Source organism: Symphalangus syndactylus, chromosome 2 (assembly GCF_028878055.3).
Source record: "Symphalangus syndactylus isolate Jambi chromosome 2, NHGRI_mSymSyn1-v2.1_pri, whole genome shotgun sequence".
NCBI lineage: Eukaryota > Metazoa > Chordata > Mammalia > Primates > Hylobatidae > Symphalangus > Symphalangus syndactylus.
Window position 1 is genome coordinate 46,982,212 of NC_072424.2, and position 26,507 is coordinate 47,008,718.

At 41.5% G+C, this 26,507-nt stretch overlaps 1 pseudogene; it reads left to right on the forward strand.

Moving 5' to 3' along the window:
* Positions 1–18,365: 18,365 nt before the first annotated feature.
* On the forward strand, positions 18,366–19,370 carry LOC129469267 (glyceraldehyde-3-phosphate dehydrogenase-like; annotated as a pseudogene).
* The last annotated feature ends 7,137 nt before the right edge of the window (positions 19,371–26,507 follow it).

The following is a 26,507-nucleotide window of genomic DNA, read 5'->3' on the forward strand; positions in this document are numbered from 1 at the left end:
GTTCACTGCCTTCTGCAGACTCGATGAACACATGTCAAACCCTCTAAGCAGGATGGGAGGAAAGTACATAACTCTCTAACAACTTTTGTAAAGAAATGCTTCAATTTACAGTCATACTTCAACCCCAGACCTTTTAGATCTCAGAGGTATGTGAGGGATAAGGGTAATAAAACCGGGCTAGCCATGTCCTTTGCAAGTTTTGCTTGGTTGGCTTTAGCCACCACCAAGATAGAAAGAGTCCCATGAAAGATCCTTATTATTATTATTATAAATTATGCATTTCTTATGATTCCCTCAAGAGCTCCCTTTCCATACACTTTACTCCCAAGGACTTGAGAGCTCTTTTATTTGCATTTAAAGAGAACACTTTAAGAATTTGAGAAGTGTGTAGGCTGAGCTTTTTATTTACTGTTTAAAATTGTAGCTAACAATTCATTAAAGGTGTATCAATCTTTAAAATTGAGATAGGAAATAAAATAAGAAAAAAAGGGGCATAACCTCATCAAGGCTATCCTAAATGTGGTGGAGCAGAGATCTACTAACACACTCTATTGATTCGCTGATACCATAAATCAATTTTATATGCCCCTCCCCTGACCCTGACTTCTCTGACAAACTTCAACAGACAGCCACAATAGCAAGATTTATATACATTTTCCTGAATGAGGGAGAAAAGGAAAGTGAACCATATGATATAAATTTTTGAAGGGAGAACTAAGGAAGGGAATAGGGACAGAGCTGTACCATATGTTGTTGGAAATCTGATTTAAAGTTTCCCTAGCAGTTGGAAGTAGGGACTAGGAATTACAGCACTTTTTCATTCAAACTCCTAAACTGTGCAAGTTCTAAATTTGGGATTTCTACGAAGCCCTTCAGAAGGACTGAGATACCTATATTTTTCTACCCTTAGGCTCGCTAAAGAATTATGAACGATCTAAAAAGCAGAATGTACTTCATTTTGAAGTAACAAAATTACTTATTGTTGATGTGTAGTCATTTAAAGCATTAGTATTGATTAAACAATAAATTAATTTAGCAAATAATTACTGACTACCTAATATGTTGCTTACACTGTATTAGGGGATTGAGAATACAATGATGAACAAGAAGATTCACCATCACAGAATTTTATAATTTGCCATCAGGAGTTAGATAAATAAAACAGCAGTTAAAATGTGTTGTGATAAAGGCAGAAGTCCAGAGAAGGATAGGACCACATAAGCAGCCCTTAATTCCGACTGGAGCATGGTGGTAGTGCCAAGAAGGCTTCTGGGAGGAAGTGACATTTGCACTGAGGTCTGGAGGGTGACGAGGAGTTAGTCAGATGCAAAGGAGAGATGAGTATTTAAAGAATACACACACTAAAAAATGTAAATAAAGGAGGCCCATTTGAGATGCAGAATTCTTTGATCACCAAAATATAAACTAGATCTTCCAATGCAAGCATATTTTTTTTCTAAAGTATTTGGGGGCAATGAAGAGATAAAGAACAAAGAGCCAGATTGGCATCCAACATCCCTAGAGATGACGTGGCAACCTCACTGTGCTTGCACATGGTGGCATCTGTCTCTGATCAATAGCACTCTAATGGGAACAGGCATGCCCCAAGGCCCACTGGGAGTGGGATCTGTTGCTGACAGTCCTAAAAAGGATGCCAACCCAACAGACATTATCTAAGGAGTCAGAGCAGGAGTCAAACTTGAAGATGGAGATGCTCTAAAACCCTGTCGCCGTCCCCATCTTCAAGGAGGGATAGGTAGGGTGTGAGTGTGCCTAACTCTGCATTTTTTCCTATGGCCCCTGCTGACTTCAGTTTTGGAAGAGAAACATGCATTACAAGAATTAGTTGAGAAATATCTAGCTCTGTCTTTCTAGAACATTTGTTAAGAATTCCAGGCAGCCGCTCCCCGCCAAATTTTCAAGGATTATGAGTCAAATGGAAGGTGCTCAGTAAATGTTCATTAAATCAGTTAATTAACAGGCAAGTTTGCTCAAAGGCAGAAGGCTTATTGCAGATTGGATGGTGTTTGGGGCCTTGCTTTCATTAATCTTCCTGCAGCCTCCCTTTGTCTTTCTTCCAGCTCTCTCTGCTGAGCTGAGTCAACACTTGCTCATCCTTAAAGGCTGACTGCAAATTCTTTAAGGATTGGAAATCCTTAAAGCCTTTCTACAAATTCTCTATGCAAAATAGGAAACCCCCTCCTCCAGGCTCGTGCAGCGCTTGTCCGTGCCCTGACCTACTTTCCTAACAACACTGTACTGGAGTGATTTGTCACTGTGTTCGTTACCTCCGTTCGGAGCCCTTGTGTGCCTCATTCAGCTCCGTTTCGACAGTGCCTAGTGTGTCTTCCTGGGGAGGGTTAAGAGTTCTGTTGTGAGTGATTAAATCCCACTGTCCATATGTCAAATAGTAATTGTACACAGTGCTTTCCTCCAGCATACTTGGGATCATATTTCAACACCTCTCAGCGCCTTGGCTGAGGTGCCCTGCACTTCCTTCCTGCACCGATGCTGCCATGCTTTTGGAGGGGCTAAGATAGGGCTTGAGCCCTCAGAGAGCCTTGGCATCATGTTACTAGGAACAGAGAAGCTCTCACTGCTTCCTTAATTGGAGAGATTTGAGTTGAGGACCTGACATGGCCAAATAAAGAGTGCCTCTGCAGCATAGAGGAGGCTCACACACGGGGCTCTATGATTGTTTTCCAGAAGTGTGTTACTTTTTTTTTTTTTTGACACAGAGTCTCACTCTGTGGCCCAGGCTGGAGTGCAGTAACATGATCATAGTTCACTGCAGCCCCAAACTCTTGGGCTGTAGCTATCCTCCTGCCTCAGTCTCCCGAGTAGCTGGGACTACAAGTGCATGCCACTACGCCATGCTAATTACATTTTTTTTTTTTTTGGTAGAGATGGTTTCTTGCTATGTTGCCCAGGCTGGTCTCAAACTCCTTAACTCAAGCGATCCTTTTGTCTTGACCTCCCAAAGTGCTGGGATTACAGGCATGAGCCACCGTGCCCGGCCTGTGTGCTACTTTTCTCTAGAGTAAGAGCAATCCTTGGAAGAAGAAAGGCTGTTTCTAGCCTGACCTAAAGCCTTTTAGAGACTCCTGAGATACTAAAAAATGATGAAGTGTCAAGTGTTTCCATGCTAAGAGGTAGATGCTTTTAATGAGTAATATTGCGGTGTGATTGTGCTATTAGCAAGGTTTTATTTTTAAAAACCATTACTTCAGAGGATAGTGATTAAGCATGGGGACAATGGAGCCTGGACAGCCTGAGTTCAAATTCTGGCCTAGCATTTATTAGCCATATGATCTTGGGCACATGATGTGGTCTTTCTGTACCTCAGTTTCCAATCTATAAAATAGGCATAGTAGTGTCTCCTCATAGGGTTTTTGTGAGGGTTAAAGGTAAGTCTTAGAGAAGTACCTAGATTCTTACAACAGTCTGCACTACGCAAGTGTTAGTTATTATTATTGTTGTTATTGTCTTAATGTACTCCAAGCAGTGTCATCTGGTTGACACTATTGAGTTTTGTCTTGAATGCCAGTTTTTTTTACTCTTGTCAGGGTATTTCTATGGCTGTAAGTTCTTTTTGCTGAGAATGTCAAAATTTTAAGTTTAAGGCCCTCTGTGAGCTGAGTCCTGGGCCAGATGGTATCTTGGCACCCCCTTGTGAAATGGGATGCCTGCCTCTGCTTCTGAGAGTGTTAGGGATTCCACTTCAAACCTTCCACTCAAGCGAGCGCTCCCTCCCTGCCCCCAGTGGCATACAACCTCGGGAGTAGGGCTGTGGCTGGACTTTTGGGATGAAAATTCAGTGACTAAGGTCAGGGTGGTGAGGGTGAGCCTCCAACAAAAGCTGCAGACACACTAGTTGTTGGATTCAGTCATTCAGCTGATCACCAGGGTGTGACTCTTTCTTTCCCTTTAAATGTCAGATTCTGTTCTCCTGCTAATGTTAAAAGTGATTGTGTGTCCAACTGGCACAGATTGAATTTTACATTGCTAACAGGTTCCATGGCACAATGCAAAGGGCCCATGTACCAGTACTTGCAGTACCCACAGAGGGCTGTGGTAATCCCTTTCCCTATATATAGCTGTGACTGTCACCATCCAACCTGTGGGTGGTATGCTGTCGCCACCTGCATACCTTACAGGATTCATGTGTCACCTAACAGCTTCCCGCTGCTGCCCTAGCTGGAGCCTGGTATGTAGAAAGAGTGGCACAAAGCTGGCATGGAAGCTGAGTGAGTGGGACTCAGGGCACAGATAGGGAGGGGTGTCCTCACCTCCAAGGTCACACTGAGCTTCGTGGTGACCTTGGCTCCTGCCCCATGGTCAGAGCTTTGATGCTGGCACCAACACCCCGATTTAGATGCCTGCTGTGCATCCTGCCAAATCTTGGCCACATTCCAGCGCCACCAATTATCTTGCCTAGCAGCAGTGAGGCGGCAGTCACAACGCAGAAGTGTGTGGGCGGCTGCTGTGTGTTTCTAGGCCTGTGCTACTGGGGAGCATTCCTGCAAAATCCCTGCCACTCTTCACCCAGTGGCAGGGGCAGTGGCACCTTGGGAGCTTAAAGGCATGAAGTGCAAATGAGAGGAAGGCATTTAGTTTTGGCAAAACATTCCAAATCATTACAATGGCTGTGAAGAGACATTTTGCCGAAGCCTTCTGGGGGGCTGGTGTGCATCATTAGCTGCTGGCAAGCATGCCATTACTTTATGCCTCACAAGCGTGGTCCCCTGGAGAGGTTTGGGCATAGGATGCCCATTGATTGAGTTATTTCTAGGGCAATTATATTCCTGGTTTCTCTTCCTGCAGGAAAAAAATTACCCATGTCAAGGTAGCACGTTTGAGCGCCCTACATTTCTAAAGTGTTTTGCCTGGAGCAGACAATGAGCCTACCCACCACCTGGTGAGGAGAGATGGGTGGACACAGGGCAGATGAATGTGTTCAGCTCCCTCAGCCTCCAAGCTGGAGCAGGCAGGGCATTTGGCCTTGAAGTTTTCAAATTTCTAACTGGGAAGGACAACATTTAAAATTTTTACTGTGACTATTGAGAAATACCTAAGTAAAAAAAAAATTCTCCTCTAGCATTTATACTCTGCATATAATCAGGAGAAATTCTCTAAAGAAGTGGCCTCCAAACTATGTTTTTAAATTGGAGGGATGTTTTTAAAAATGTGAAATCTTATGCTGCATAATGTACACAACAACAACAACAGGAAACCCTCCCTGATGGTCATAGAGGCCGCACCAACTCTTTCTCCAGGTACTTGGAGGTGGCTCCACATATTTCCAACATCCATGGTGGTGCCAAACCCTCTCTTTGGTTTGATTTCACAGTTATCCCCCTTATTCCCAAAGTTTTCCTAATTTAATCTCCCAGATTTGCAAGGGGGCCTTGTTTTGGGGGCAATCAGGTGTCATCAGTGAGTTTTGACACAGAAGCTCCAGAAGCCTGGGCATTTTATTCTGCATGATTCCAGTGGTGAGACATGGGGTGCATGGAGATCTGAGACTCCTCTCCTCATCTGACTTGGTGATGGCCAGTGCTTGGCAAAGCTTAGTAATTTGTTGAATCATCTGTTATCCAATACATATGCACTGCACACCTTCTCTATGCTGCCAACATCCCAGATTGAGCTCACGGATCTTAAATTCTCAAGTGGGAAGAAGAAAGAAATAAGGAGACAAAGAAGCTGACAAAAATGATTATTTCAGTTAGTGATAAGTACTATGAAGAAAATAAAGCAGGTTAATGGGATAGAGAGAGATTGACAGGTCAGATGGAGTTGGAGGTGGGAGCTGGCGAGTCGCTCTTTAGATTAGGGCTCAGGGAAGGCTTTACCAAGAAGTAACATTTAAGCTCAGACCTGAATGGTGAGAAGATACCCAGCTAAGAGAAAGCCCACGGTATTCCTGGCAGATGCAACAGCAGGTGTAGCCCATGAGGGAGAACACGCCTGGGCTTGTTTGAAGAGCAGAAAGCTGGCTAGTGTGACAGAGACCTTAGGGACCTGGGGGAACAGTGGCACAAGATGCGGACAGAGGCAATATAGAAGGCCTCATCACACAGGCCAAGGCTAGGCATTTGGGTTTTATTCTAAGAGTAATGAGACTGCATTGGAGGATTTTAAGGTTTTCTCTCACCTGAGCCTCATTCCCTTTTTTCAGTGTGTGCAATGCAATCATATCCAAAAGATGTGCAAATTTAGTATTACCACCCTGTTAACAACCAAAACCTACAGCTTCAGCACCATAAGACGGTAAAGAAAGAAAGGAAAAAAAAACCCAAAACCAAACAAAAAAACAAAAAAAACCCCACAGCTACCTCAACTGGACAAAATAATGGGATCCTAAAGAAACCACGAATGCTAGAATTTATTCATTTGACAAATTTTGTTGTTGATACGCAGTCTAGGCTTTAAGCGGTGTGACCTTAGGCAAGTCACTCACTTATCTTTGCCTAACTTTTCTCATCTGTAAAAGGGGGAGAATAATAGTACTTCTCTTATAATGTTGTTTTGAGGATAAAATGTTTGTAAAATGTGTAGATCACATGGTAAACATGATGTGTTTGCTATTATTCTATATGCAAAGGCACAATTGACTGATACATTTGTTCATCTATTTCACAAATATTTCTTGAGTACCTGCCATGTTCTTGGTGCTGTACCAAGTGCTGAGACGCAATTATAAGCAGGCCAGACTTTGTCCCTGCCTGGCACCTGGCTTCTTGCACCTTACTGTATGTAAAAAGAGGCATGCGGTTGCTGAGGAGGGACCCACCAGCTTTGGCCAATGTATGTGGAAAGGGGCAAGGAACAGTACAAGGGTTGCTTTATTACACCAGGAGCCACTGGGAGTCCAACCCAGGTCCTATCCCCTAGAAGGCCCCCTGGACTCTGCAGATAATATTCAAATATAAAGAGAATTTCCTTGGAAGAACCATCTGGTGGCAGTGAACATGGGCACCCATTGGGTCCTCAGCCTCTGCTGCCATCTAGTTAGTTGACATCATGTTATCACTGAGTGCTCTTAAATCCTAAGTCTTGATTTAGACTGGGTACTCAGGGAAGGCTTTACTGTTTCTCAGCTCTAGTCTTTGCTCCTGGCTTCTGCTCTAATTGGTATCCGAAACAAATAGTACTGTTGTAGTTCATTTGGGCTGCTATAACAGAATGCCATAGATTGGAGGCTTATAAGCAGCAGAAATTTATTTCTCACAGTTCTGGAGGCTGGGAAGTCCAATGTCAAAGTGCCTGCAGATTTGGTGTCTGATGAGGTTCATTTCCTGGTTCACAGATGGTGCCTTCTAGCTGTGTCCTGACATGGCATAAAAAATAGAGGCTCTCTGGTGTCCCTTTTGTAAGGGCACCAATCCCATTCATGAGGGTACTGCTTTCACGACTTAATGTTACTTCCCAAAGGTTCCACCTCCAAATACCATCACACTGGGGATTAGGTTTTAACATTGAATTTTGAGGGCACACAAACATTTAGACATAGCAAGTAACATCTATCTTCCCAACTTAGGCATGGCCACCAGGCATGCTCCAATAGAACAGTATCAGGCATGAATATGTGGTGAGTCAAATTAGCTTCCCAAATGACAGCAAGAGTTACTTCCAGGTTCCTAACAGTCTAGACTCAGACAAGTTATTGTTATTTTAAAATTGCACCAGTTCCTTGATTCATAGTGTTAGAACAGGAAGGGTCAGAGAGCTCACTTGAAGAAAATCACCTTACAGATCTTTCTAAATGACAATGATTCTCACATTACTCCCCCTTGAAAAGTGTTCTGCAGCTCTTCATAGCTTTTGAGGTGGTCTGGACGCCTTAGTGCATGGTCTTCATGATGTGGTTTCTCTATACTGCAGTGACCTGGCCCCTTCATATCTTCTCCCTCCTTCCTAAATTTCCTACCATACCTCACTACTTTGTTCTCCCAGCATGCCCTGCTTCTCTCTCTGCTCCCCCTGCCACCCCCTACCCAGATTTATTTTCCCAAGGACACCTAATCAACTGGGTATCGTCTCCTCCAGAAAGTCTTCCTTCCTCCCTCAACATTAGATCGTGCTCTCTGGACCACAGCACTCCGCACACTGTGTAGGCTGTCTCCTTGTGTGCCTCTTTCAGTAGGCCTGGCTTCCTACAAGGAAGGTCTCACCTCTTCATCTCTGTATTTCCCCTGGGCTTAATAAATGACTCTTAAGTGAATAAGTAGTGAAATATGATAACTATTTTCTAAAATTCTTATTGAAAATAAGTACATTCCTATTTATCACTTCCTATGTGTCAGTTTTAGGGTTAAAGGAAAAAATAGTCATTATTCCTATAAAAGGCCTTGGAACCCTTGTGTGGCTTATTTTTCGCTGTGATATACCTTTCCGTATATCAGATGGTAATTGATTCTCCTTTCTGTGATGCACACTCAGTATCTTATGATTACAACTGTTTTGAATGTCCAGCAGGGTTGATTTTTCTAGTTGTTCTTTTTTTTTTTTTTGAGACATGATCTTTCTCTGTCTCCCAGGCTGGAGTGCAGTGGTGCGATCTCAGCTCACTGCAACCTCTGCTTCCTGGGTTCAAGCAATTCTTGTGCTTAGCCTCCTTGGGAGCAGCTGGGACCATAGGCACGCGCCACCACGCCAGTTAATTTTTTTTTTTTTTTTTTGTATTTTTAGTAGAGATGGGGGTTTCGCCATGTTGGCCAGGCTGGTCTTGAACTCCTGACCTCAAGTGATCTGCCCGGCTTGGCTTCCCAAAGTGCTGGGATTACAGGTGTGAGCCACCGTGCCTGGCCTATTTCCTCAGTTTTTTGATTGGGCTTGAACCAAAAGGAGTATTAGAAATCTCTTGTAATTAGGTAAGCATAACAGCTTTCACTACATATAACAGAAACTACATATAGCAACAATACAACACTGGCTTAAACAGAGAAATTTATTCTTCTTCCATATAAAAGAAGTCTGAAGGTTGAATGTCATCTTCCAGTTCCTTGCAGTGAGGCCTTGGATAAGTCAGTAAGTTTGAAATCCTTCAGATAGCTGTAAATTAAACTAATAATATTATTACAGGGCTTTTGTGAAGACACAATGTGAATGTGAACTAATAATATTATCACAGGGCTTTTGTGAGGACACAGTGAAACCCTGGCCTGGCACAGAGTAAATACTCAATAAATGTTAGAAAAAAAATGACATCTATTATTTTATTATTACTGCTAGTTGTTTGCTTTATCAGCCCCTTTACATTTGCTGCTTTTTAGTAAATTAATAAATGTCCAGATTTGTGTAATTTTCAGACATTAGCTGCAGGCATCTCTGTGACACCATGTACTGTAAACAATTGTTTTAAGTGTTCTGATATGAACCCTGACGCAGCAATATCACATCTTCCCGCCCTCAAAGAATCCTTTAGAGGCGGTGCTTCTTGTGCAGAAATAAGACCTTTGCAGGAATCAGAGTGGGGCCAGATGCCTTTGGCCATACTCCTAGGGCCTATAGAAATAACTACCATTGGCATCCACGGGTCATGGGTTATGTGTTTCTGGAAGATGGCATCTGTCATTTCTTTTGATTTGAATTTGACAATTAAAGTAAGATGGCCCAGTGGTTAATGATTCATTTGGATAATGTTTTTAGACAAAGTATTCAAAGGTAAATTCACTTTCTTTGTCTTGTCTAAGCTCTCCAGATTGAAAAACCTGAGATAAAGCATGTATGTGCTATTTCTATTAGAGCAGGATGAAGGGACAAAGGAAGAGTGGCAGTCAGGGAGGGAGGGAGTCAATAGGAGGGTGTGTTACCAACTTGGTCACTGCTAATTGTTTGATCCCAAGGGACCATCATAACTGTCTTCTGAGAAGCCAAATAAATTGTGTATCAGAATAGTCCATTGGAGAGAAGAAAGAGCAATCTGTTCATTGATTCCTGTCTCCCACTGGTCAAAGGTTTTTCCCATGAGGTGTTAACTCCTCTATACTTTCATTTTGCACATGCACAGGTGCCAGGGGAGGTGTTATGGTGCCCCGGACCTCTGTGTCAAAAGGGAACCCCCAGAGCAAGAAACAGGAAACATCAAGTGCAGGTAAGGCATGCCCTTTTTACCTATGTGGAGTTGCTCAGAGCCTAATGTAGTATTGGCCTCTGCAGCAGCTGGATCAAGGGACAGGTGAGGCTGAGAGAATGTGAAGTGGCCTAAGGAGTGTCTGACAATTCATTCAACAAGATATTATCACAGACATGCTATTTGCCAGGTAAGGTGATAAGAAATGGTGATGCAGAAGTGACCAATACAACACAAGCTCCACACTCAGGGAACCCACTGTTTTTGGTTGTAAGCTTAAAAGTACACAAGTATTTAAAATAAGGTCTGTTAAAGTAAGTTCTCAATAGTTATTTGTTGTTACTAGTTTTATTTGTGGCACTGTTGGAACTGAGTAACAGAGCTCCAAGATATCTCTGTTGGTGACCTGCTCATAAGCCAGGGCAGAAAATGATTCCATGATGCTTAAAATAATGTATATTTAATATATGCTTATCAGAAATTCAATATTAAGCATGATGTTTTACCCTAAATATGTCGATTTTTAATCCTTAAAGTGCTAAAATGGCAAAAAGGATAGAACACCTGAACAAGTGCCAAAGGTCTCAAAAGGGAGTTGAGTTTTAGGAAACTGGCTGTAAGTCATGTGACCTTATTCTCCTAAAGTACCTTACAGAATGCAGCTGATTCTCACATTTGTACTGATTGGTTGAATTTTGCCAGGAGAAGGATGTGATTTCAAGTTTAAATTCAGAGCTTCTGTTGACTCAAAAAAAAATAGGGTATGTGCCCCCTTCTATCTTCCTGTTGTATGGTGCAGAGTCTACCGATGGGAATATGCCTAGCAAAGAACTTCGTTTATGGAATCATCTAGACCTGGATTCAAATCCTGGCTTCACATTTTCAGCTATGTGATCTTGGACAGGTCACTTAATCTGTTTTAAATTTTCTTATTTATACACAAAAGTTGTTGCGAGGATTAAAGGAGATGTGTACAGTACTTAACATAAGGCTACTTAGAGTGTGAGCTCCATAATAATTAGCTCTTATTAGTTTTATTTTGTGCTAACAATGCACAATACATCTGTTAGCTCCTTTCTTGAGGATTTCTGCTGTATGTTCACAAGCCAGGATGAATGGGTGGGAATGTGAAATGGTTAAAGTTCAGCCATAACAATCGGACAAACAATATTGACTTAAACATGGTAGAAATGTATTCCTCTTTTACTTTAAAGTCAGGAAGTAAGCTCTCCTTCATAAAATCCCCAGAAATTGGCACCTAGTCTACTGTGTGGCTTCCATTTCCCAGTCATCTCATGGTCCAATATGGTGGCTCTAATTCTAGCCATCAGGTTTTCATTCCAGCCAATGGGAAGGAGGAAGGAGATTGAATAGGACAAAGAGTGATGCCAGCTATTTCTTTAAGAAGGTGCTGCATGAACTTCTGTTTACATCTCATTGACCAACATGTAGTTCCATGGTTTCATCTGGCTGCCGGGGAAAATATATTATTCTGGGTAACTGTCCAGCTAAAATTTTTATTACTATGGAAAAGACAGAGAATGGACAGTAGGGGCCAATTATCAGACAGTCACAGAGAGCCATTTTCTGGGGCAGCCAATGCAGGGAGGCTTTTGGGAGTCTGATGGAGCTTAATGACACAGGGAAAAGTAATGATTAAAAGTAGTTGATGTTTGATAAATTTGATCTTATCAAGAAAATATCATCCAGAATTACTCTAATACTATAAGGGGTCCATCCTTGCTTGCTGACCAGCAACCCCTCAATGTATTGTCCACTGCAATGGCACTGGCAACATGTGACAATAGAGCATTTGAAATGTGGCTGGTCCACATTGAGATGTGCTGTAAGTGTAACATACACACTAGATTTTGAAGACTTAGTATAAAAAGTGTAAAATAGCTCATTTAGCTTTATCATGCCTACATGTTGAAGTGATATATTGTCTGTATTGGATTAAATAAATTATATTATTAAAATTAATTTCACTTGCTTATTTTTACTTTTTATTTATTTTATTTTTGAGACAGGGTCTCGCTCTGTTACTCAGGCTGGAGTGCAGTGGCGCGATCTCGGCTCACTGCAACCTCCACCTCTCAGGCTCAAGCCATCCTACCACCTCAGCCTCCCAAGTAACTAGGACCACAGGTGTGCAACACCACACCTGGCTAAATTTTTGTATTTTTTTTTTTGTGGAGATAGGGTTTCGTCATGTTGCCCAGGCTGGTCTCGAACTCCTGGACTCAAGCGATCTGCCCACCTCAGCCTCCCAAAGTGCCGGAATTACAGACATGTGCCATTGCCCTGGCCTATTTTTACTTTTTAATTTAAAATTATATATGTTGTTTTTGTTATATTTTTACTGGAAAACACTGACTGTCCTAATAGAACCTGTGTCCTCAGAAAGCAGGTTCTATACAGTCCTGAGAGGGATCGCTCTCTGAATGACTGATTAAATGGATGACAAATTCTCTAACATGGGATTCAAAGACCAAGATTTTGGTAACATACTTGGAAGTGCTGTCTGAGGGAGGTGGTTCTGTGTTCCTTGCTCTTGATAGGCTTGTCCCCATAGCGGACAGATCTCAATGTCACCACACCCAAGAGCATCTGAGTGGACTCCACCTCATGCTATGGCTCTAGTTCAATGAACCATTCTAGGATTCCATTTTAGGATTACCTTCAGCATTTCTATGAATATTTTCCACATAGTGAGAAACTGGCTAATATTGCAAGTGATCTCCTGGGGAGGGGTGACATGTCTGAACTTCAACTTAGAAAACTGGAATGTTAAGGAAATATATTTGCCCATCTAGTCTGTGTATTTTTATTTCTCTTCCTGTCAAGGATCCCTAATTATCCAGGACAGTGGTTCTAACGGCAGCATCAGTATCACTAGGGAGCTTGGTAGAAATGCAAGTTCTCAGGCCCTACCCCAGACCTAATGGATCAGAAACTGTGGTGGGGCCCTGTGGCTCATGCCTGTAATCCTAGCACTTTGGAAGGCTGAGGAGGGAGGGGATCCCTTGAAGCTGGGAATTTGAGATCAGCCTGGGTGACAAAGTGAGATGCCATCTCTACAAAAACTTAAGAAAAATCTCCAAAAAATTAAAAAAAAAAAGTTGGTTGGATGTGGTGGCACATGCCTGTAGTCCCAGCTACTCAGGAGGCTAAGGTAGGAGGATCGCTTGTGCACAGGAGTTCAAGGCTGCAGTGAGTTATGGTTGAGCCAGCCCTGGGTGTTTTAACGAGCCCTCCAAATGATTTGATTTAAATTAGTTTGAGAACCATTAGTTTAAGGCTATAGTTTTCTTGCCACATGTATCTTCACCCCCATAAGGCATATTCAGTATATTTTTAAGTTAAAGGGTCATCCTGTTTAATGCTGTGTATTATGAGGAGATGTACCATGAGAGGACAGCATATGCAGGAATTGTTACTTCTAGGCTGTAAATAAATGTGATATTACATTTCTTGCTGGTTTCTAAGTTAGTAAAATTTGATAAGAAAATTAGTTTAAAAAAATCTAAAAAATAGAAGCAACGGAGGCTGTTTTTGGGGGTTTGAGTCTCCTTAGCCCACCTCACTCAAACCTCACTGCTGAGTCCCACTCCTGGGTTTCCTGGAATTCCACCCTGGAAGCGGCCATGGCTGCGAGCAGCCAATCTGTCCATGCTCTACTTGCTAGCTCTGGTGGCCACTCCAACTTCCCATCTGCTTGCAGCCTCTGCTCCTCATCTCTCCACTTCCTGTCCTGAATCCTGTCTCTGAGTGGCATTCTCTAAACTGTACTCACTTTCACTTTTAGTCATCGTGAGCAGTTTCCCGTTGCAGGACCTTACCCATTCCTAATCTCTTAAGTCTGTCCTCAACTCCACAGATATTCAAACTTTGTTCTTCTTCCAAGGCACAGATTCTGTAACTCTGCTCTTGAAATTTGATGTGTCATGACAGGTTCAGCCAGCAGCAGCAGCAGCAGCAGGGGAAATGTGTGGCACCATCCATCACTAAACACTTGGGAACACAGACAACAGGCACAAACAATGGCCAACATCCTTGCTTGCTGACCAGCCACCCCTCAAGCCCACCCTGGGGGACTGACCTTTGCCCCAGAAACTCTTAGTGCTCTTGAGTTTCTTGAGCTGCTGATGGAAAGTGCTGCCTCCCCAGCCCTCTTGCTAGCAAGCCTTCTTGCCCTTTGGGACAGGGATTAGGTAGGATAGGTGGGGTAGGGATGGGATATTAGTGTATCTGAAAACTGATGCCTTCGCCTTTCCAGCTCTTTCGTGACAGGCATCAACAATATGTACAGCATTTTAGAGTTCACAAACCACCTTCAGGTAGTATCATTTACAAAGCCTCTCAGCCACTCCAAGCAGGGAGCCAGGAGTTATCATCATCACTGTTTTATAGATGAGACAGTGGAGAACTGGAAGGTTGCTGTCTTTCCCCGCGGGGGCTCAAACAATAAAAGCAAAGTTGGGCTTATATCCAGGTTTTATGTCAACTTGACCTTTAGTTTACCAACTCCGCCTTGCTAAGTGGATAAAATCTCACACTAATGAATCCCAAAGGACCTCTCAACGGCTTTGTTCAGTGAAGATTTGACATAGTAAATGCATTTATGGCAATCACATTTGTATTCAGTTTACAAATGGCAGTCAAATCCATGACTTTAGGTAATCTCTATAATGACCTTATGTAGAAGCTTTTTTTATTCTTGTTTTACACATGAGAAAACTCACACTCAGGAAGGATGAGTAACTTGCTCAAGATTACACAGCTACTGAGTATCACAGATGAGTGTCAGTTTTCCTCACGGTAGAACCTCTGTCCACTATGTACAGCTCCCCTCTGCTATGAATTCTAAACTGAAAAAAAAAGGGAGATGAACATAGTGAGGCAGGTTTCCCAAACCATTTCTGTTCAGAAACATAGTTGCTTGGGCTTCTCCCATATCCTTCCACAAACTCTCCCACGCTCTAGGGGTGGTAGCAGGTAACCCAAGTGATGGTTCTGATTGGCTGAGGCTGGGAGCTTCTGATTGGCTGAGGCTGAGAAACACTGCTATAGGAGAAAGCTGCACGCAGAATACTGCAATTTAGTTTCCTCCAAACAACTCGTTTTTCATATGGGATGTTTCCTTTGGATGGGTGTTTTGGGTAGGTCTTTGGGGAGGAAGTCATCGGGAGGACCGTGACCATTAGATCTTTTCAGGCCTGTAATCCTAGCACTTTGGGAGGTGGAGGTGGGAGGATTGCTTAAGCCCAGGAATTTGAGACCAGCCTGGGCGACATAGCAAGATCCTGTCTCTACAAATAATAATCATAAAAATAGCCGGATGTGGTGGTGCCTGTCTGTGAACCCAGCTACTCAGGAGGTTGAGATGGGGGGATCATTTGAGCCCAGGAGTTTGAGGCTGCAGTGAGCCGGGTTCATGCCACTGCACGCTAGCCTGGATGACGAAGAGAGACGCTGTCTCAAAAATTTATTTTTATCTTTATTTTTAGAGATGAGGTCTCGCTCTCTCACCCAGGCTAGACTGGAACTCCTGGGCTCAAGTGATGCTCCCACCTCAGTCTTCCAGGTAGCTGGGGCTACAGGTGTGCTACCGCTCCTGAATCCTTTTCTTTATTCTTTATGCACAATTTCTTATTCATCAGATGTTTGGCTTCCCTGTATAGCAACATGACTCTAATGAAATTTCATCTGGTGAAACACTGACCTTGTTAAGATAATGTTAGATTCAAATTGCATCCTCTAAGGGCTAGCCACATCTTCCATCTTGCAAATTCCATGTAGTACCACGAGTTACAACTCTTCTGAAAACAGACATCAGTTGTTAAATTGGTTCTTAAATATTTTTTGTTAAGGATTCTCATTGTCAGAAGACTCTAGAATCTTCAACCAGCATCGGCATCATCTGAGAGCTTGTTAGAAATGAAGCAGCTCAGGCGCCGCTTCAGGTGTCCTGAATGAGAAACTGCATTTAACAAGATCCCCAGGTGATTCACATGCACCTTTAACATTTGGGAAGCAGTGTTTTAGAACACCTTTTCATTTAGTTACATACAGTTACAACTTGCTATCTCTCAAGGGAGGTTCTTAAAATTTGTTTTAATTTGAAATTCAGGGGGTTACATGTGCAGGTTAGTTATAAGGGCATATTGCGTGATGCTGAGGTTTGGGCTTCCGATCCCATCACCCATATTGTAAACGTAATGCCGAATAGGAAGTTTTTCAGTCCTTCTCCGACTTCCTCCCTCCCTCTCCCACTTTTGGAGTTCCTAATGTCTATTGTTCCCATCTTTATGTTCCTGTGTACCCAATCTTTAGCTCCCACTTATCAGTGAGAACATGCATATTTGGTTTTCTGTTCCTGTGTTAATTCACTTAGGATAGGCCAGGTGCACGCCTATAATCCCAGCACTTTGGGAGGCAGAGGTAGTCAGATCAGTTGAGGTCAGGAATTCAAGACCAGGCTGGCCAACATGGTGGAAACCCGTCTCTACTAAAAATACAACAATTAGCCAGGTGTGTTGGCAGGTGCCTGTAATCCCAGCTACTTGGGAGGCTGAGGCAGGAGAATCGTTTGCACCTGGGAGGCAGAGGTTGCAGTGAGCTGAGATCGTGCCATTGCACTCCAGCCTGGGCAATAAGAGTGAAACTCTGTCTCAAAAAACAAACAAAAAAATTCACATAGGATAATGGCCTCCAGCTATCATGGTTGTGTAGTATTCACAGCCACCATCGACAACCACTCTTCCGCCTTCAATGCTGGGGCTGTGAATGGTTTATGGTTTGTAGTATTCCATGGTGTATATGTAACACATTTTCTTTATCCAATTCACTGTTGATAGTCACCTAGGTTGAGTCCATATCTTGCTATTGTGACTAGTGCTGTGAAAAACAAATGAGTACAGGTGTCTTTTTGGTAGAGCAATTTATTTTCTTTTGGGCATATACCCAGCAATGGGATTGCTGAGTAAAATGGTAATTCTACTTTTAGTTCTTATCCCCAATCCCCAAAGAGGAAACTGGTTTTGAGAGATTTAATCACTCGACCACTTAGTAGTTAATGGCTGAAATGGAATTAAAACTAGATCTGTCTACTCCTTGTAACATTTCCCTTAATACATTTTCTTTCTTTCCTTTCTGAAGCCTCTTTATTAAGTCAGTTTCCAACCCCCGGCAATGTCTCCAGGTCTCTTTGAAGGTGGCATGGTAAAAAAGCAAACAATAAATAAGAAACAAAATTTTATATCAAAGTATTGTGAATAAAAATTGTAATTTGTTTGTGGGAATGTAAATTGGTACAACTATTATGGAAAACAGTATGGAGGTTCCTAAAAAAGTTAAAAATAGAACTACCGTATGATTCAGCAACCCCTCTACTGGGTATGTATCCAAGGGATATGAAATCAGTGTGGTGAAGAGATACCTGCACTCCCATGTTCATTGCAGTACTATTCACAATAGCCAAGATATGGAATCAACTTAAGTGCCCATCAATGGATTAATGGATAAAGAAAATGTAACATGTATAAACAATGGAATACCATTAGCCTTAAAAAAAAAAAAGGAAATCCTATTTTTTTTTTTTTTTGTGACAACTGGATGAACCTGGAGGACATTATTTAAGTGAAATAAACCAGGCATAGAAAGACAAATATTACATTTTCCCACTTACAGTCGAGTGTAAAAAAGGTGACTTAATAGAAGCAGAGAGTAAAATGGTAGAGGCAAAGGAAGGCAGATTGAGGAGATGTTGGTCATATGACACAAAATTTTAGTTAGGAAGAATGAATTCAAGAGATCTAAGTGCATCATGATAAAAAAGTCTATTAAAATTAAAAATCTGAAACAAATATATTTTTTGTGTATGCATTTGTAACACATATGACAAAAATGCTAACAACCCTAATATATAAAGAGTGTTTATACACCAATAAAAGCACTTTCATAGAAAAGATAAAAGACCAATTAACATGAAGAGCCTCACTAGCAATCAGAAATATAAAGGAGAGATATCTTTTTTGTTCCCTCAATTGGCAAAGAGTTAAAAGAAAAGATAAAACCCAATGTAGGTGAGAATGAGGGCAATAGATCCCCAAATTTTCTATTATTAAAAATGGTGTTTTAGAAGAATACTTAATGAAAAGGAAAGATGCTTGCCATATATTAGTAAGAAAGACATGTAGAAAATGTATACAATTGCTTTCTGCTCCTCCCGTTAGACAGACAGCTGCATCTTCTCATGTAGCACCAGCTGTATCCCTGAGACACCATGGTGAAGGTGAAGACCAAAGTAAATGGATTTGGCCATGTTGGATGTATGGTCACCAGGGCTGCTTTTAACTTTGGCAAAGTGGATACTGTCACCATCAATGACCCCTTTGTTGACTTCAACTACATGATCCACATGGTCCAGTATGATTTCACCCATGGCAAGTTCCATGGCACCATTAAAGCTGAGAATAGGAAGCTTGTCATCAGTGGAAATCCCATTACCATCTTCTAAGAGTGAGATCCCACCAAAATCAAATGGGGTGATGCTGGTGCTGATTATGTTGTGTAGTCCACTGGCATCTTCAATACCATGAGAAAGCTGGAGATGTCTTAGAAGAGGGAGCCAAAAGGGTCATCATCTCTGCCCTTAATGCTGACACCCCCTTGTTCATGATAGGCATGAATCATGAGAAGTACAAAAACAGCCTCAAGATCATCAGCAAAGCCTCCTGTACCACCAACTGCTTAGCTCCCCTGGCCAAGGTCATCCATGACAAATTTGGCATCATGGAAGAACTTATAACCACAGTCCATGCCATCACTGCCACCCGGAAGACCCTGGATGGCCCCTCTGGGAAACTGTGGCATGATGGCCATGTGGCTGTCCAGGACATCATCCCTGCATCTACTAGTGGTGCCAAGGCTATGGGCCAGGTTACTCCCGAGCTGAATGGGAAGCTCATTGGCATGGCCTTCCATGTCTCCACTGCCAACGTGTTGGTCATGGACCTGACTTGCCATCTGGAGAAACCTGCCAAATATAATGACATCAAGAAGGTGGTAAAGCAGGAATTGGAGGCCCCCTCATGGGCATCCTGGGCTACATGAGCACCAGGTTGTCTCCTCTGACTTTAACGGCAACACCCCCTCTTCTGCCTTCAACGCTGGGGCTGGCATTGCCGTCAACAATCACTTTGTCAATCTCATTTCCTGGTATGACAATGAATTTGGCTATAGCAACAGGGTAGTGGACCTCGTGGCCCACAAAGCCTCTGAAGAGTAAGACCCCAGACCACCAGCCACAGTGAGAGCATGAGAGGAGGAGAGAGGCCCTCAGCTGCTAGGGAGTCCCTGCCACACTCAGTTCCCCACCACACTGAGAATCTCCCCTCCCCACAATTTCCACACAGACCCCCCTGAAGAGGGAGGGGCCTAGGAAGCGCACTTTGTCATGTACTATCAATAAAGTCCCCTGTACTCAAAAAATTAATTAACTAATTAATCAAAATGTATTGAATACTAACATTATGCTAAGGAGAGTCAATTTCTGCTTGTTTTTAAAAATATAATTCTCCACCATTCAACTTGAAATTACTGCCCTTGAAGAGCTAAACTCAAATAGGAGAAATTGAAATTTTCCTCCTCAATATTTTAATATGAAAATTTTCAAACATACAGAAGAGTTAAAAGAATTTATAAACCACCTAAATTCTACAATTAACATGTTGCCACATTTACTTTATCACATATCCATCCGCCTATCTCTCCATCAATTCACTTTTTTTGTTTACTTTGCAGAATTTCAAAGTAAGTTGCAACTATCTGTATACCTCACCCCTAAATGCTTCAGTATGAATATCATTAACATGAGTTCAATCTTTGTTTATGGTTCTTTTAAATTTTTGGGTTAGTTGTCATATAGTGAAATGCACAAATATTAAATGTGCCATTGGAAGAATTTTTGTTGTTGTTAGAGATGTGATCTCACTGTGTTGGCCAGGCTGGACTCTGACTCCTAAGCTCAAGGAGATCCTCCTGCCTCATCCTCCCAAGTAGCTGGGACTATTTGGCACTATGCCAGGCTTTGGAGGAATTTTAACAAATGTAGACATCGGTGTAATCTAAATTTCTATCAAGACATAGAACATTATGAAACATTATGAGAACTTCTCTTTTCTTCCTTCCCAGTTAATCCCTGTCCACCTGCCCCTCTGCCCAGAGGTAACTTACCACTGTTGACTTTTTAAAGAGATACATAAATTATTTTTGGCTGTTCTAGAACTTAAAACAAGTGGAATGATACAATATATGTGCTTCTAAATGTAAGGCTTTGTTGATTTAGCATAATGTTTTTGAGATTCATCTATGTTATTTTGTGTATCATCAGTGAATTCTTTTTTATTGCTGGGTAGTCTTCTGTTGTGCAAGTACACTACAGGTTGTTCATCCATTTTCCTGTTGACAATACTTAGTCTGTTTCCAGTTTTGGAACATTTTGAATAAGGCTATATATATATTATTTTCTGTTTGTGGGCACAGGCTTTCATTTTTCTTGGGTAAACATTTGGGAGTGAAATTGTTGAATCATAAGGTAGGGGCTACATTTAATTTTAAATGAAACTGCCAGACTGTTTCCTAAAGCTATTGTGCCATTTTATACTCCCAACAAGATAAGAGACTTCCAGTAGCTCCCTGTCTTCGTCAACATTTGGTATTTTTGGTCTTTTTACTTTTGGCCATTCTAATGGGTGTCTTGTAGTATCCCACTGTGATTTTATTTTGCATTTCTCTGTTGACTTAATGTTGAATGCTTTTTTATGTGCTTATCAGTCATTTGTATATCTTTGTGAAATGTCCATTCAAAACCTTTTGTCTACTTAAAAAATTAGATTATTTTTATTATTGAGATGTAAGTTGTATTACTGAGATGTAAATATAAGTGCTTTTGTCTAATATGTCTTGTCAGTATGAGAAATTGATTTTAAGGTAGTGAAAAAGATTTCAGGCAATGTGGGAGAGGAGAATATTGCTTAGAAAATCAGCTTTTCCCTGAAGCTTAGGGAAAAGTGATTTCTACAGAAATCACTGCTGAACTTTGCTTTTACCTAATCAGTTAGTCTTTGTTTCCCAAATTGGTTTGTTAGCTCTAATTTGGAGATAAATAGTAGTTTTTCTTTGACATAGAACATGGCATTAAACCTGGATTGCTGGTTGTCCACCTGACTGGTTCATTCAGTTTGCGGTCTCTCTTCTGGCCACTATAGTAGTGTCTGCCTGATCTCTTCATTTGCCTCTAAATATCCCTCACAGTCTACTTTCCATATAGCAACTATCATGCCACATTTTTAAAAATGCTCAAAATTCCCCAGTGGCCTTCCATAGCTCTGAGTTTATTTCCCATCCTCTTTGGCTAACTCACTGACTTACTCAGCTTGCCGTCTTTGGAAATTCCAAGCATGCCCCTGTTCTAGGGTCTTTGCTGTTAGTCTAAACTGCATCATTTTGTAAGCTTCCCACTATTTTGCAGACCTTGGTCAAAGTGAAACATTTCACAGGGGTTTGGGCCTTGAGAAACATCGTGCGTAACCACCTGACCACAAGGCAGACAAAGGCCCAAATCCCAGGCCAGATGTGGTGGCTCACGCCTGTAATCCCAGTACTTTTAGAGGCCAAGATGGGCAGATCACCTGAGGTCAGGAGTTCAAGACCAGCCTGGCCAACATGGCGAAACCCCATCTCTACTAAAAATACAAAAATTAGCCAGGCGTGGTGGTGGGTGCCTATAATCCCAGCTACATGGGAGGCTGAGGCAGGAGAATCACTTGAACCTGGGAGGTGGAGGTTGCAGTGAGCCAAAATCATGCCATTGTACTCCAGCCTGGGTGACAAGAGCAAAACTGTCAAAAAAGAAAGAAAGAAAGAAAGAAAGAAAGAAAGAAAGAAAGAAAGAAAGAAAGAAAGAAAGAAAGAAAGAAAGAAAGAAAGAAACATCCCAATCATATCTTGCTGGACAAAGGTCCAAGGAATATCACGATGACATCCCACCTGAACAAGGGCCAGAACCACCTCATCACGAGAACGTCTTATCAGTATCCTGCCAGGAAGCAAGCCCTACTGCCCAGACCCCTCCCACTCATAGCTATAAATTGTCCCAGCCTGTAAGCAGCAGTGGGCTCTGGCATTAGGCTGGTCCCCTACTTCTGTAGGTTTTATGCTGGACGTAAATTCTGAATTTGCTGTTGAGCTGCCGTCTTACTGTGTGCGTGTCTTTCTTTAACCCTTGCCTTCCCTTCAGAACCTAACATTTGCACTAGCTTTTCCTCCATGGCATGCCTCTAATCCCATGTACAAATGTATTTCCATGGCACACCCCTCACTTCATTCAGCTATCTTCAAATATTACCTCTTTGGGGAGATCTTCACTAACTACTCATAAACTAGCAAAAAGAAACATTCTTCCAAAGTCTTTTTATCTCGTTACTCTACTTTACTTTTTTCATAGCACTCATTTCCATCTTTACCTGAATATTATCATTGAAAAATTGTATTTGTTTATCCCCCCACCCTACTAGAATATAAGCTCCTTGAGGACAGGGACTTTGTTCAGTTTATTCTTCACTCTATCTTCAGAATCTAGAATTGTGACTGACACGTAGTAGACACTCTATATAAATAGTTGTTGAATGAATAAGAAAAAAACTAGATCTATTCAAACCGAGAATTCCATAACTTAGGGTATGGTGGGTGGCTTTGGAAATCCAGCACTGAAGACAATGAGGTGCTATTAGACAATGCACTTCTACCTGAAGGAAGCCCCAAACTTAGTTGCCAAGCAACCAGTATTAGCATATAAACAAATATTAAAGCACACATCATAAATAAAATAGCGAACAAGACAGTTTTTCTATACCCAACCAGGCGTTTTCTTGTTATTGTTCAATATACTTGAGTCAAAAAGAGAGATGCAGCTAGTTATTTCTTGCTATAAAAGAAAAAAGGCCACAAGTTGTTTACTGCCAAGAAGAATAACTCAATTGCAATTTAGTATTTGGAAAGTGTCCATCTAAGCAAGCCAGAATTTTCATTGATTTTTCTTTTCTTTTTCAGTTTTTCTTTTAATTAAAGACTATTTTTCAGAACTGGTTTGGGTTTACAGAAAACTTGCACAGAAAGTACAGAGAGTTCCCATATACCCCATTCCACTTTCAGTTCCCCTATTATCAACATCTTGCATTGGTGTGGTACATTTGTTACAAATGAAAATCAATAGAGGTATGTTATTATTAACTAAAATCCATAGTTTACATTAGGATTTGCTCTGTGTGTTGTACAGTTCTATGGGTTTTACCAAGTGACAATGTAATTCACTGCCCTAAAAATCTCCTGTGCTCTAACTCTACATCCCTTCCCTTTCTTTCTGTAAACCCCTGGCAACCACTGATCTTTTTATCACCTCTACACTGTAGTTTGGTTTTCATTTTACCAATTAAAAAAGTGGTCCTTGTAAATGGGAGAGCAGTTGAAGAGAAGTAAATGACAAAAAATTGAAGGCGTTTTGTCCATGTAATTCTCGATTGTATCTTCCATATCTAGAATAGTGAGTGACTCAGGGAAAATTCAATATAACCTGTTTACATTTTAACATATATCCTTACATATGTGATTTTATATATATATACACACACACACACACACACACACATATATATGATCACATATATTCTTACATGAGGGGTCTTCAAAAAATCATGGAAAATGCATATTATGAAAAAACCATGGATGCATTTCAAAATGTTTTTGCACTAAAATAAAATCACACTAAATTTTTATAATATGCCTGAACAGGATCTAGCTTGAGGCATTAAGAAGGATAAGACATCAGTTTGAAATGATTCCCTATCAGAACAGATGATTTCTACAAAAATTGAAGCAAGAACAAATGGCAAATTTATAGTGAAGCTTGGGTGGAAAATGGTGAAATTACTGATGCTTTATGAAAAATTAATGGGAACGATGCCCAAAATAAATTATTAGTTTACAAATGGATAACTCATTTTAAGAACGAATGAGACTGTTGAAGGTGAAGCCCACAGTGGCAGACCATCCATATCAATTTGTGAGGAAAAGATTAATATTGTTCATGCAGTAATTGAAGAGGACTGATGATTAACACCAGAAAACAATAGCCAATACCATAGGCATTTCAACTGGTTCAGCTTAAACACTTCTGACTCAAGAATTAAAGTTGGGCAAACTTCCACTCAACGGTGCCAAAACCACTGTCCCCAGATCAGCTGCAGACAAGAACAGACCTTTCAATGGAAATTTTAAACAAGTGGGATCAAGATCCCGAAGCATTTCTTCGAAGAATTGTAACAGGAGATGAAACATGGCTTTACCAGTATGATCCTGAAGACAAAGCACAATCGAAACAATGGCTACCAAGAGGTGGAAGTTGTCCAGTCATGGCAGAAGTTTTTTGGAATACTCAAGGCATTTTTCTTGTTGACTTTCTGGAGGGCCAAAGAATGAAAACATTTGCTTATTATGAGAGTGTTCTGAGAAAGCCAAAGACTTGGCAGAAAAGCACCTGGAAAGGTTTCACCAGAGAGTCCTTGACAATGCTCCTGCTCATTTCTCTCACCAAACAAGGGCAATTTTTTGAGAGTTTCTGTGGGAAATCATTAGGCATCCACCTTACAGTACTGATTTGACTCCTTCTGACTTATTTATGTTTTCCAATCTTGAAAAGATCTTTAAAGGGCACCCACTTTTCTTCAGTTAATTATTTAAAAAAAACTGCATTGACATTGTTAAATTCCCAGTTCTTTAAGGATTGGACTATATGGCTGGTATCATTGCTTATAGAGTATCTTAACCTTGATGGAGCTTATGTTGAGAAATACAGTTTATATTTTCTATTTTTATCTTTTAATTTCATTTTCCACTAACATTTTCTTTTCTTTTCTTTTTTAAGAGACAGTGTCTCACTATGTTGCCCAGGCTGGTCTCAAATGATCCACCTACCTCTGCTTCTCCAGTAGCTGGGATTACAGGCACACACCACTGCACCCAGATTCTGTGAGCTTTTTGGAGTCCCCTCGTGCATACAGTCTCATATGTATGAAAGGATAATCCATTTATACCAAGATTTTTAAAATGTTAAATATATTTTGGACATCCTGCTAGGCACTTCATATATATCCTTTTCAAATCTTCACCCTGTCCCCTAAACCCTGTCAAAACTGAGAAATTATAGTTAAGCTCAAGGTACTTTTTAACTTCCTGTTGGAATTTATAATCTAATAATAACAGTAATAATAATAGATATTTGTAGTTTGCAAAAAAATTCTCACATAAATGATCTTATGCTCACACCAATCTTTTGAATTATTATTCGCTAGGCATGGTGGCTCATGCCTGTAATTCCAGCACTTTGGGAGGCTGAGGCAGGCGGATCATTTGAGCCCAGGAGTTTGAGACCAGCCTGGCTAACATGGCGAAATCCCATCTCTACAAAAAATACAAAAATTAGCCAGGCATGGTGGAGTGCACCTGTGGTCCCAGCTGCATGAGAGGCTGAGGTGGGAAGATTGCTTGAGCCTGGAGGAAGAAGTTGCTGTGAGCTGAGATCATGCCACTGTACTCCAGGTTGGGTGACAGAGTGAGACTATGGGCAAAGAGTGACTGGATTGCTTGAGCTGAAAAGGTTCTAGAGCTCACATAGGACTGGGATCACTGAGTTCCCATAGGCCAGGGTTGAGAGTTCTTGTTGATCATTTGGAGCATTCACAAGAGACCCTAGAATGGCCATAGCTTTGTTTTTGTTTTTGTTTTTTTTGAGACAGAGCCTCACTCTGTTACTCAGGCTGGAGTGCAGTGGCCCTGTGGTCACAGCTCACTTCATCTTTGACCTGCCAGGCTCAAGTGATTCTCCTACTTCAGCCTCCTAAATAGTTGGGACTACAGTCATACACCACCATGCCCGGATAATTTTTAAATTTTTTTGTAGAGATGGAGTCTTCTTATGTTACCCAGGCTGGTCTTGAACTTCTCAGCTCAAGCAATTCTCCTGCCTGCCTCAGGCCCGTAAAGTGCTGAGATTACAGGCATGAGCCACCGTGCCTGGCCACCATAGCTTATTAATGGGCTAAATTATCCATAGAGTGAAGGCTACTATAGATATGCTCTAACAAATCTGGAAAACAATTGCGTTGAACCTCAAGTAAATTTTCTTTTTTTTTTTCTTTTGAGACAGAGACTCGCTCTGTCGCCCAGGCTGGGGTGCAGTGGCGTGATCTCGGCTCACTGCAAGCTCTGCCTCCTGGGTTCATGCCATTCTCCTGCCTCAGCCTCCTGAGTAGCTGGGACTACAGGTGCCTGCCACCACGCCCAGCTAATTTTTTTTTGTATTTTTGGT